Source organism: Dipodomys spectabilis, unplaced genomic scaffold (genome assembly GCF_019054845.1).
Source record: "Dipodomys spectabilis isolate Male_0828 unplaced genomic scaffold, ASM1905484v1 ptg000504l, whole genome shotgun sequence".
Classification (NCBI taxonomy): Eukaryota; Metazoa; Chordata; class Mammalia; order Rodentia; family Heteromyidae; genus Dipodomys; species Dipodomys spectabilis.
The window spans coordinates 3,019,158-3,031,638 of NW_024871181.1; positions in this window are offsets into that span (position 1 = coordinate 3,019,158).

The following is a 12,481-nucleotide window of genomic DNA, read 5'->3' on the forward strand; positions in this document are numbered from 1 at the left end:
CCCCACCCCACGGCCCGCAGGATGTGGATTTTATTGTTTTAATCCAATCAGCACTTTACTCTGGGGCTGAGGGTGGGTTCATCCCACCTAAAGCACTAGAGTGACATATTCAGGGCCCTATTAGGAAGAGAGAATGGATGCTGGGCAGCCCATGGTATCACGCCATCATGTGTACAGTCATCAGGTGTCTCTTGTGAGCACACCTCTTTGCTCTATCTGAACAATGGCTGTGTTTAGTCTGATTACAGTTTGCATGTTGAATGTTCCCTAGAGGCCTATGTGCTGAAGGCTTGAGCCCCAGGATGGCACTATTCGGAAGTGGTGGAGCCTTTAAAAGTGGAGCCTAGTGAGAGGAAGTGAGGTCATGGGGGTGGGTGGGGGATGTCTTCAGTGGAGATAATGGGACCTTAAAGGTAAGAACCTCAGGCTTCTTTCAATCTGGGATCTTCAGATCTCAGCCTCTCAACGAGCTAGGATCATAGGCAGGAGCTACTGGGACCTGGCAATCCTTTTCTCTTTACAAGTTAATTATCTCAGGTATTTTCATATGGTAATAGAAAGCTAACTACAAGCACTTGTGGACATAGGACTTGCATACATGTGTCCAAATAAGGAAATTAGCAGAGAAAATGAAGGTCAAGTAGGTCAAAGGCAGGGAGAATGGGCATATAAAATTCAACAGCTGGCTGGGAAGGTGGCTCAGTGGTAGAGCGCTTGCCTTGCATGCAAGAGGCCCTGGGTTCGATTCCTCAGCACCACATAAGCAAAAAGAAAAAAGCCAGAAGTGGTGTTGTGGCCCAAGTGGTAGAGTGCTAGCCTTGAGCTGAAGAGCTGAGGGACGGTGCCCAGGCCCAGAGTTCAGGCCCTACGACTGGACCCCCCCACCCCCGCAAAAAAAAAAAAAAAAAAAAAAATTCAACAGCACCAGCCTGTGCCTTGTCTTTGCCCCAGGTTCCTCATCTATAAATGGAGAATACTAATCCCAGTGGTATCAAATTAAAGGCGAGGAAGTTTGTAAAAGTTTGCGTAAATGGAAAGGAGTGGCTACTCAATCATTCAACAACCCCTTATTAAGTGCCTGCTGTGTGTCAGGTCCCGTGTTAAGGACTTAATTATGGGCCAAAAGGATTTCAAAGGGACCAGGGATTTTCAAGTATGAGAGGTGATGGCTACTGTTCTTAAAAGATGCCAAAACAGTGGGGAGAGAGTGAGGGAAGGGGCGACATTGTACAAAAGAAATGTACTCATTACCTGACTTGTGTAACTGTAACCCCTCTGTAGATTACCTTTATAATAACAATAACAAATAATTTTTAAAAAATATGCTACAGCTTGCTAGGTGCTGGTGGCTCACACCTGTAATCCTAGCTACTCAGGAGGCTGCGATCTGGGGAATCCAGGTTTGAAGCCAGTTCGGGCCAGGAAAGTCTGTGAGACTCTTATCTCCAAGTAACCACCAGAAAGTTGGGTGGAGCTATGGCTCAAGTGGTAGAGCAGTAGCGTCAGTGAACATCCAAAAGAGAGCACGAAGCCCTGAGTTCAGGCCCCAGTACCAGCACACACAATAAATGCTTAGGCCCAGAGTAGACGCCCAACCATCAGAGATGGGACCTGACAGTCCCAAGGCCACACCGTGGCTGCAGAGCTGGGACTTGAACCCAGAAACACCCAGTCCTTCCCCACTTCCCCAGGAGCTCCCTGCTGATTCATTGGCCAGACTTCCCTCTGGTGTTTGATGATGTTCTTCCTGGCTCCGGTAGCAGTCTGCCTTCCCAAATTGCTGCTGGTAATTGGGGTGGAGCGTGAGTCACTGCCAGGAGGTTCTACTTTCCCCGCCTGCAGCCAGCATGCTGCCCAGGGAGGCAGGCAGAGCCTGAGCGCCAGGTAATGATTTTTTTGTTTGATGAAGCCGCTGGAGAAGTCAGGCCTGCTCCGCTCTGTGTGTCCTTCCACAGGGTGCGTGGGCATGTCTAGGCATGTGTACTGTGCCTATGTGGGAGGGGGGGGGTGAGACCTGGTCTGGATCTTCTCTAGAGGAAGCCATAGTGCATATGGCATTTTCAGGCCCCTAGACTGAGGCCAGAATTGTCCCTCCTCTCCAGGCCTCAGCTTACTTCACCTTAAAGAGGGGCCCTTTTCCCTCATTTGATTCATGTGGAAAAAGCTGGGAAAGGCAGGACAGCCCACAGGGTGAATGACCTCATAGTTAGGGTATAGATGGCCTGTGTTCCAGTTTTAGTTCAAGTTTACTGGCCACAGGACCTTGATTTCACCATCCCCGCCACAGTTCCCTCCTATACACAGTAGGGAGAATATTAGAAATGAATCCACTCTTAAGTGTCCATCAGTTGTCAGACAAAAATATTTTGTGTACCACAACTATGAAAGCCCATCACCAGGCCCCTTCCACCAGCTCTCCACTCTCTGAGCTGCTCCTGGAAGGTTCCAGGAGGTTTCCAGGAGGTACTGTGAGATCACAAGATGAGACTAGACCAAGCTGGCTGAGACCTGACAACGGGGAGCAAGGGAGGGGAGCCAGGTCTTCAAAGGATGGGTACAAACCACCTGCCATGCGCCTCCAGCCGCCATCAGCAAGATGGCGGACTCACAAAGAAGCATTCATTCTTCACTATGCTGCCCTTTCCCCTCCTTCCCTTCTTCTCTCCATTCTTCCTTCCTTTGATACAACCAGTGGAACTCATCACTTCCTTTCACATGACTTAGATCTATCGTGGTCCCTATCGCTGCAAGGGATGCTGGGAAATGGAGTCCTGATATGTCTCTGCGCAGGAAGCCTGGGAGGGAAGGGCAGGAGCCCACTGGGGCTTGGCTGAGGCCTCCTGTGTGCTCAGAGCTGTTCCCAGCCTACACCACCAACTCCCCTCTTTGGTAACAGTCTTCTAGCAGCATTACATATGGCATTTTTCAGGAAGATACCTGGCATGGAGCTGGCACTCAGTAAGTAATGATAGAGCAGGAACTTAGAAACTGCTTTGGCTGAAAGTGCCATGACACAAACTCAGTATCTTCTCTTTCTGTTTGGTTCCTGTGTCTGTGTTTGTGGGTCATTCTGTCACTCTGAGGCCACCCTGGGTTCTTATCATGAGGGAATGGAAGTTCCTCAGGAAGGAGCAGCACTGCCTGCTCAGGATGGACCACCCACCCGGTGACAATGACTTTCTTGTTCTGAGCATGCTCCCTAACCCTATGGTGAACCACCAGACCCCATCTCTGCCGCCCAGACCTGTGACCAGGACTATATTAATAATTACTCACGCTTCTTACCGCCTTTCCCTCCCTCAGCTCTTCCTCCTTTGGATCTCAAGTTCTTGTGTGTACCTGGAAGTGCTTGCTTTGTATGGCCTGATCTGACATGTGGAGCCCCAGACCTAGAGCTCTAGTTACAATGATCTCAGTGACACACAGACAGCCTGGCTCTGCCCTTTAACCACAGACCAGCCAGCCTGTGAGAGGGCTGTGTCACGTGTGTGTGTGTGTGTGTGTGTGTGTGTGTGTACTCACGTGTGTGTATGGGCAGTACTGGATCTTGAACGTAGGGCCTTCTACTCTTGCTTGTCATGTTTGCTCAAGGCTGGCACTTTACCACTTGCTACCGCTCCACTTCTAGCTTTTTGCTGGATGATTGAAGATAAGAGTCTCATGGAAATTGCTTGGGCTGTTTTGAACATTGATCCTCAGTCTCAGCCTTCTGAGTAGCTAGGATGACACACCTGAGCCACCAGTGCCCAGCTTCATCCCTATTTTACACAAGGGGAAACTGAGGCTGAAAAAGGCCAAGCAGTGCACTCCAGGCAGCCAGCTTGTGAGTGCCCGGACCTGCCACCCACTGGGTTGGGAAGGTGATGGTCACAGACCCCCTGTGTGGACCGCCATGGCCCCCCTCCCAGGTGCCTCAGACCTCTAGGCACAGCTGGATGGATGCGCTCAGTGAACTCCGCTGAGGTGTGGCCCTCTTTCATGATTCTTTTTGTAACAATGATAATAGCGCCCATTTGCAGGCTACTCACCCGGTGCCAGCCCATGGTAAACAAAGATTGTGTCACTTGCTCCTTGCTAGCTCCACCAGGCGAGTTCTGTGCTTTATAGAAAGGCAATAGAGGCCCAGGGGTTGATGCATGGCCCCGGGTCCCCCCAGCTGGGGAGGCAGGGCTGAGACGCAGGCCACATGCTCAGTCCGTGCATCTGTCCTTGTCTCCTGTGTACTGTGGACAGGAGTTGGTCTGAAGCAACTGACCCCAGCCATACCTCACATTCCATCTGACTCTCCCTGACCAGGGTAGGAGGGGCCAGGGAGTCTCCAGGAGATGGGAGAGACTGAGGGCCACTCTGGAGAGGCCATCCCTCCAGTGAGGTCAGGCTTCCCTGAGATACAGCTAGCTGAGCTCAGCTAGCCGCCCCTCTGAGGGAGGATGTGGGGGTGTCCTGGGCTGGAGGGGAGAGCCAGGCCCTGTGGAGGAGGGGATCCCTCTGATGAGGGATGTGACAGAGGCCCTAGGAAGGAGGTCACATGATGAGCTGAGGGGAGGGGAGGAGAAGGCCAAGGCCAAGACCTCCCCGCCCCCCCCCTCCACAGGAAGCCATTGAGTAACTACCCTGTAGTTAAGTGGCCACTCACACACTCATGACGGGACCTCATGAGGAAGTCACATGGCCCCATGGGGGGGGGGGCAGTGACTCAGCCACTACCCAGCAGGGTTGTGCCCCGGGCTGCTCCCCACTGGCTAGGTGGACCCAACTACTCCTTAGCCCCTACTCCCAGAGAGCCCTTTCTGAGGACATCCAGCTGCCAAGCTAACATCCCCCCTGGCCCCGATGTGGGCTTGACTTCCTGACCCGTGGGAATGCTGGCAGCTTCCCTGGTCCCCTCCAGGAGCTCTGCCATCCCCTACCACCCCTGGTGCAGATAGGGTGCAGGGTTGGGAACTGCTGTTCCTTTGTAAGAAGACCTCACACATGTAACTGCCTGCGGCTCCTTCTCCAGGGTGACAGGACCCATGCAGGCCCACACTCATTCTGGGTGTCTAGAGGTATTTCATTTCTCCATCTCCATAATCAGTGAGGTTTTTGGTGATTTTTTTGGGGGGGTGCTGGTCCTGGGGCTTGCATTCACAGCCTGGGTGCTGTCCCTGAGCTTTTTTTGCTCAAGGCTGATGCTCTACCACTTTAGCCACTTTAGCCACAGCTCTAATTCCAGCTTTTTTGGGGGGTAGTTAATTGGAGATAAGAGTCTTTATAGGGCTGGGAATATGGCTTAGTGGTAGAGTGCTTGCCTAGCATGCATAAAGCTCTGGGTTCAGTTCCTCAGTACCACATATACAGAAAAAGCTGGAAGTGGTGCTGTGGCTCAAGTGGTAGAGTCTAGCCTTGAGCAAAAGAAGCTCAGATAGTGCCCAGGCCCTGAGTTCAAGCCCCAGGTCTGGCAAAAAAAAAAAAAAAAAAGAGTCTCATGGACTTTCCTACATAGGCTGGCTTCAAACTGTGATCCTCAGATCTCAGCCTCCTGAGTAGCTAGGATTACAGGTGTGAGCCACTGGTGGCCAGCAAATTAGAGAATTTTTAGATTCCCTCACTTGGGAGGTTTGGCAAAGCCAGATGCCCTTCAAAGAGCTGGGGCTGTGAGTGTCTCACACGATTTTATACTGTACTCCAGGCCCAGCACATAGTAGGTGTGCAGTAAGGATTTGTGGACCTAGTGGGTGACTGAGTGCTGGAACGGAGGCACTGAGCATCTTCATATGCACTGTGGTTCTGTGCCGAGGACATGGGAGGCACGGGGAAGGTCAGGGCCTGGCAAAGGCCAGGCTGCCTGTGTGCCATCTGGTTGCAATTTGGCAGGGCTGCATGGTCTAAACTTGTGCCCATGCCCAGCTGGGATCTTTGGGCCTGAATTCAAATTTCCTCTCTATCCTCAGAACCTCAGAACCTCTCCATCCTCAGCTTCTAGTTTCTGGGGCCTTGTGGGGCCACTGAGACCCCAGGGCAGTAGCTGACCATCGGCCCTTCCCAAGGACCCCATCTGAATGAGCAGACCAACTCCTTGGACCCCCAGTCTTACTTCAGGCTCTCACTTTCTCCCAAACACCTGCTGTGTGTCTCGTGGGCCAGGGCAGCGAGGAGGGCTGTGTGGGGAGAAGGTAAGTAAGGAGGAGGCGCACATGGGGTCAAAGCTACACCCAGTGGCTACAAAGACACGCCCACTCCCCCCTCACCCCCCCCCCCCCCCCCAGCTCTCTGCTGAGTCTCAGTTCCCTCAAGCTGCAAGCTGCTGGGATCTAGATCAGGGCTCAGAATCAGCCTCTTGTAATCATGCCACTGCATTCAGGAAGGAGTGTTCAGGAAACTGCTTCCCACACACCCCCGCCCCTGCCCCCCAGCTTTTACTCTCAGCACACCAGGACTCTGAAGGTCTCCTGAACCAGCTAGGTCTGGACCAGTGAGAGGAAATCTCAGTCTAGTATTCCCATGTGGTGTGGATCCCAAGTGCGGTGCGGCAGGGTGGGGCTGAGCCAGGAGCTGACCTTTGTCAGCGGGATCAGGGTGGGCTTCCTGGAGGAGGAGAGGATGCTGCAAAGATGCATGGAGAACTGAGGGCAGGGGGAGAAGCCACACTCTGAACCCCAGCATGGTATCGAGGGGCCACACAGAGGACTGGGGTGTAACAAGGGTGGGGTGGGAGGCGGGTCCCCAGGCTCCTGCGGTGGGTGTGGGGTAGATGAAACTGCTAGGTCAGTGTGAGGAAGGCATATCTCTCCAGCATCCCACAGTGCTGCACTCAGTCTCGGCAGGTCTGGGGGTCTCTGCGGCCCCCCCCCGCTGTCCTCAGGAAGCACCTGCCCCCCTTGGCCGGGTCCTGCCCCTTTTCGATGTCTCAGTGTTTCCACCCTGAGTCTGCCTCCGCGGAATCTCCGTGTGCCCCGGGCTCTGCTCCTCTGACCCCTGAGATGGGGCTGAGAGTCACCCTGCCTTGCCGCCTCCTTTCGTCTGTCCTGGAGGACAGAGCCCTTCCTCCTCCGCCGGCTGTCCACCCGCCATCTTCCGCACAGCACGTGCGTAACTGGCTGTGAGCCCCTGGGTCAGTTATTCAGCCTCTCTGTGCCTCGGTTTCTTCATCTGTCAAATGGGGGCAGTCACGGGGCCTGCCTTGAATGAGTTAACACGGGGAAGGGATTTACAAGAATGTCTGGTATGGGCTAAGTGGTGCTGCCTATGATTAACATGATGAGTCTGGCCTCTGAGAGCGCTTATGAGGATTAAATGTCAAGTGCTCAGTGCCAGCCTGTGGCTGGATCACAGGGAACCCTCAAAAGAAGGGACCATCTCCCTCTGCCTCCCATCACCATCATGATTACCAGCCCCATTGCTCCACCCTGCCCATCTCCCACCCCTCTCCTTTCCTGTCCCCCATCCCTCCTTCCCCACGCCCCACCCCCATCTCCACCACCATCTCCGCCACTGTCTTCCGTCCTCTCCACCAGCGTCCCCCCACCCCCATCTCCACGACCATCCTCGTGTCTGTCCATCTGCCTCCAGATGGTGAGCTCTGGGGCAGACGGTGCCAGCCCGGGGTGCCCAGCTTGGAGGCAGGCAGGTGTAGGGCGCAGTAGGTGTTGTTTGGAGGAGGAAGCAGGCCCGGCCGGAGTGGTTGTGGAAGAGGAGGACAAGGAGCGGGGCTGGAGCTTGGGCCCTGGCAGTTACGTGGCGGGGGGGGGGGGGGAGGGGGAGGGTCTGAGCTGCCCTAACCTGGGACCAGCCCACACCGGGGGGCTCCATCCTCTAGAGAACAATCCAGAACCCTGCAGTCCTTGCTGGAGCAGGAGGGGGATGAGAGGATGTGGGGACAACCAGGCCCCTCTGATGTCACCCCAGGCCACTGGTCTCAGATCTGTCCCCAGCTGTCAGGGTGGCTCTGGTGACCGGGTGTGCTAGGCTCCAGGAGGGCTTCCTTAGTGGGGAGCTGTGGGAGAATTCGGAGGCCCAGTCCCCGGCTCCTATCAGGCCTGCTTGGACGGCCTCATGCTCTCCTTCCTGCCCTCCCTCCTTAGCATCCTCTAAGCTGAGGCTTAGGTCGCCCTTGGTGGGGATCTCACATTGACCCCCACCTCCTCCACACAGAGGGGCCCCGCAGGTGGACAAGGCCCTTGCCTGGGGCCTCCTTGTTCTTCCCCACCCTCTCCCTTCCCTCCCCTTCTGGGACCCAGAGGTCTCCTTGCAGGAGACTCTCAAGATGGGTTTGCACAGCAGGACCTTTGCACAAACTCTTCTCCCCTTTCCTACCCAGTGTCTGGGGCCTCTCATCCCTGAGCTTCAGTTTAAGCCGTACTTCACGTGGAAGGAATGTAACATTTTCTTAGAACCCTAGGGAAGTTTTCTAAGGCCTCTTATTTGCTTTCTTCATAGACTTCCTCACTATTCGCAATTAACTTTTTCTGTTTTAAAACTTCGTTATCAAGCGGGGTGCCAGTGGCTCATGCCTATAATCCTAGCAACGCTGTAGATAGAGACCTGGAAAATAGCAGTTCCAAAACAAGCTCAGGTGGAAAAATCCAAAACACTGTAATCTCCAAAATAATTAACAAAACACAAGGTTGGACGCATGGGTTGGGTGGTCAAACACACTGTGAGCAAGAAAGCCTAGTGAAAGCACAAGACCCTGAGTTCAAGTCCCAGTCCCAGCCCCATAAAGGGAAACAAACCTTTATTATCTCCCTCTCCACTAAAACATTAGCTCCAGGGGTTCAAGGCCATCCCCAGAGCCTCAGTCAGTGTCTGGCATCTTGTGGGTCTTCCATGAGTAAACCAGACTTGGCTGTTTAGAGATGGGGACGGTAGAAGGATCAAGGAAGGCTCCCTGGAGGAAGTGTTCTATGTGAGAAGAGCAAGGTGCTCAGTGCTGGATGGAAGAGGCCTACAGGAGCCCTCCCTGGGATTGTTTTTTAAGTCCTGCCTAGGGTCTGGACACTTTATATGCGACTCTGCTCTAGATGAACTATCCCATGAGACTCTAGAGCCAGACATACCAGATTTTGCAGCCCGGTAGCTGTGTGACTGTGGACAAGGCCTTTAATAACACTGGGCCTCAGTTACCTCATCTGCTAAATGGGCTGGTGATAATGGACAGCACTTACAGAATGGTGGGCAGGCGTTAAGTGCCTTAAACACAGTGGTTAATTGAACCCTCCTATTGCCATGAGAGACAAGTGAGGTGAGGGAGGAAGCCACGTGGGTCCTACAGAATGGCACTGGCACCATGGGCACTCGGGCCTGAGAGCTGCCTGCAAAATTGGTCCTGAGGGAGAGTGCAGGTTCTGAGTTCTTCTGGGTGCTGACTAGGCCTGAGTCAGGGCCATCTTGAAAGTCCTGACCTCAGTGCTGCTGCCCACGCTGGGGGTGTCTGCCGAGCGGCTGGTCTCTCTGGGACCCCTCTGGGCCTGTGCTTCTACTTCAGTAGTGTGAGTCACCAGCCCTACCTCCCTGGCCCTAGGCCCAGCTGGCTACCTTCTGTGCCTCGGGTTAACGACACCATTAGTGTCATTATAAAAAGTTATGTGATTTCAGGCAGGTCCGGGAAGCTGCACAGTGCCGGCTGGGAGCTGCTGCTCATGGAGGACTGTGAAGTCCCGCCCTGCCTGCCTGTCCTCAGCGCTCCCTGGGCACTGGCAGCCTTGGAGGCTGATGATAGACTTGGTCTCATTAGCTTGGAATTCAAGCATGACAGCTCTGAAATGATCTTTTGAAGTGTAGGAGTGAGCCAGTGAGAAAGCAGGGGAAGCATTAGAAGCACACACACATACACACACACACACACACACACACACACACACACGGAGGGAGAATGAGAGAGAGAGAGAGAGAGATAGTTCCCAGCTGGCAGCTATCCAATGATTTCTGTGAACTACAGTTTTGCTATTTAAAGTAGTGGTCACATTTACATAGAATAAATCCTCCCCCCTTTCTTTTTCTTTTTCTTTCTTTCTTTCTTTCTCTCTTTCTTTCCTTCTTTCTTCCTTTCTTCTTCTTCTTTTTTTTTTTGTTGGTCATGGGGCCTGAACTCTGGGCCTGGGCGCTGTCCCTCAGCTCTTCAGCTCAAGGCTAGTGCTCTACTTGAGCCATAGCTCCACTTCTGGCTTTTTCTGCTTATGTGGTGCTGAGGAATGGAACTCAGGGCCTCATGCATGCCAGGCAAGCGCTCTACCATTGAGCCACATTCCCAGCCCCAATCCTCCCCCTTTCTAGCAGATTCTTTGGATTCTGACGAATGTATACAATTGTGTCTTTACTGCCCCAAGCTGCATCCAGGACAGTTTCACCTCACTACAGTTTTTCTGGACTTATTAATGTAGTTCCCTCTTTTTTCATCTCTGGCCATGGCCAGTTCTTATCTCTGTTCTGTTCCCCACATCTTGGCCTTTTCCAGGATGTCATCTCAGCAGAGCCCTGTACCAGGTGCTTTGTGGAGCTGGGGTTTCAGTTAGAACAGGGCATGTGGCCCTCCACAATGGGTATCAAATGGGTGGCCTATCTGTGCACTGTTGAAGAATACCTAGGTTGTTCTCAACTGTTGATTGTGTGTGTGTGTGTGTGTGTGTGTGTGTGTCTGTGTGTATGCTGATCTTGAGGCTTGAACTCAGGGCCTGGGCACTGTCTCTGAGCTTTTTCACTCAAGACTAGCACTTTACCACTTGAACTACAACTCCTCTTCTGGCTTTTTTGTTGTTGTTGGTCACGGGGCTTGATCTCTGGGCTTGGATGCTATCCCTCAGCTCTTCAGCTCAAACTGAGCACTCTACCGCTTGAGCCACAGCACCACTTCCTTTTTTCTAGTGGTTTATTGGAGATAAGAGTCTCGTAGACTTTCCTGCCTGGGCTGGTTTTGAACCTTGATCCTCAGATCTCAGCCTCCTGAGTAGCCAGGATTATAGGTGTGAGCCACCGGTGCCCTGCTTCTGTTTTTTTTTTTTTTTCTAAATTGGTAATTGGAGAAAAGAGTCTCTGGGCATCTCCTGATTGGGCTTTGAACCACAATCCTCAGATCTTCTGAGTAGCTAGGAGGACAGGTGTGAGCCACCAGTGCCTGGCTCAGCTTTTGATTTTGATGAATAAAACCTCTACAAGTATTCCTGGGCAGGGTAAGGTGCAAATGTGGCCTGCCCATTTCACTCGGGATCACAGGGAGCTGGGAGATTGCTGAGAGGTACGGGCAGGGTTTGTTGACTTTGTAAGAAACCACTCAACTGGTTTCCAAAGAGGTTGTGGCATGGTGCGTCCCTTCTCCCATGACGGTGTGCACCTGTGATCTTCGCAGGTGCACACAGGCAAGTCAGCAGCCAAGAAGGGAGTGGGAGCTGAGATGCTCCCTCTGCCCTTAAAAGCCAGAATCCCTGCAGGGAAACCCTTAGTGAAGGGGCAAGCCTGGAAGCAGCAGGCAAGGGGAAAAAAGTTACGTCTTGGCTTTGCCTGGAAAGAGAGGGGAAGCAAACCATCCTGGGTCAGCACCCAGGGCAGAGCAGGACTTCTGACTTCCTGCTTGGTCTGGAAACCACAGTGGAGGAATTGGCAGAAATTGATGACGAATATGCCTGCTGCCTATCAAAAACAGCAAAATTCTTCCAACCTAGACCTTATACAGCCCCCACAACAACATCTGCCGTAGTCATGAACTCACAGTGGGAGAGTCTAAAATCAATTTTGACTATGTGAGTGAGAGGAGTCCAGGGGTACCAAAGAGCCCAGATTCTGATGACAAGAAGAGAGGAAGAAAGGAAAAACTATAAAAGAAGAGGCAGGGAGGCAGAAAATTACAGGAAAGCAATCCCAGCAGGAAAAAAAAAAGCAGCAAGGAGTTTGGAGTGGTACCTGGCTTTCTCAGCTGGTTTCAGGGAGACTTGAGACTGAAACTCCAGAAAGTCTTCCTAGAGCACAAAGGTCTTATATTCTCCTGAAGACATCAGAGCAGTGGAGGCTGCTGTTCCCTGCCACCACCTCTGCAAACAAGCTTCCTTATTCTGAGTGGAGAAGAGTTCCATCCACAATGTCTTGAACACTGAAATCAGCTATTTACCAAACAAGATGCACCCTTCCAATCTATGTATTACCACTCAGTCATCACCCATAAGGAAGCTGCAAGAAATCAACCAAAAGGATACAGGAGAGTGAAATCTCCACAAAACTGGGCCCCAAATAGATGCATAAATCCCATCGAAAGATCACTAAATTCATGAATAACAAGGCAATGTGTCTTTTCTTCAAAAGCCAATAATGCCACAATAAAGGACTTATGTGAGAATGAAGAGGAAGAAAGTCAATGAGCTCAATAAAACAAGGAGAAAAATGGCTAATCAAATAAAGGAACCAATGTTTAAACACTTGAACAAATTCAGAGAAGACTCAAGTGAATAAGAGAATGCAAATAAACAACGGAACAAACTGAGGACTGCAATGCAGGGTATGAAAGGGAAAGTCA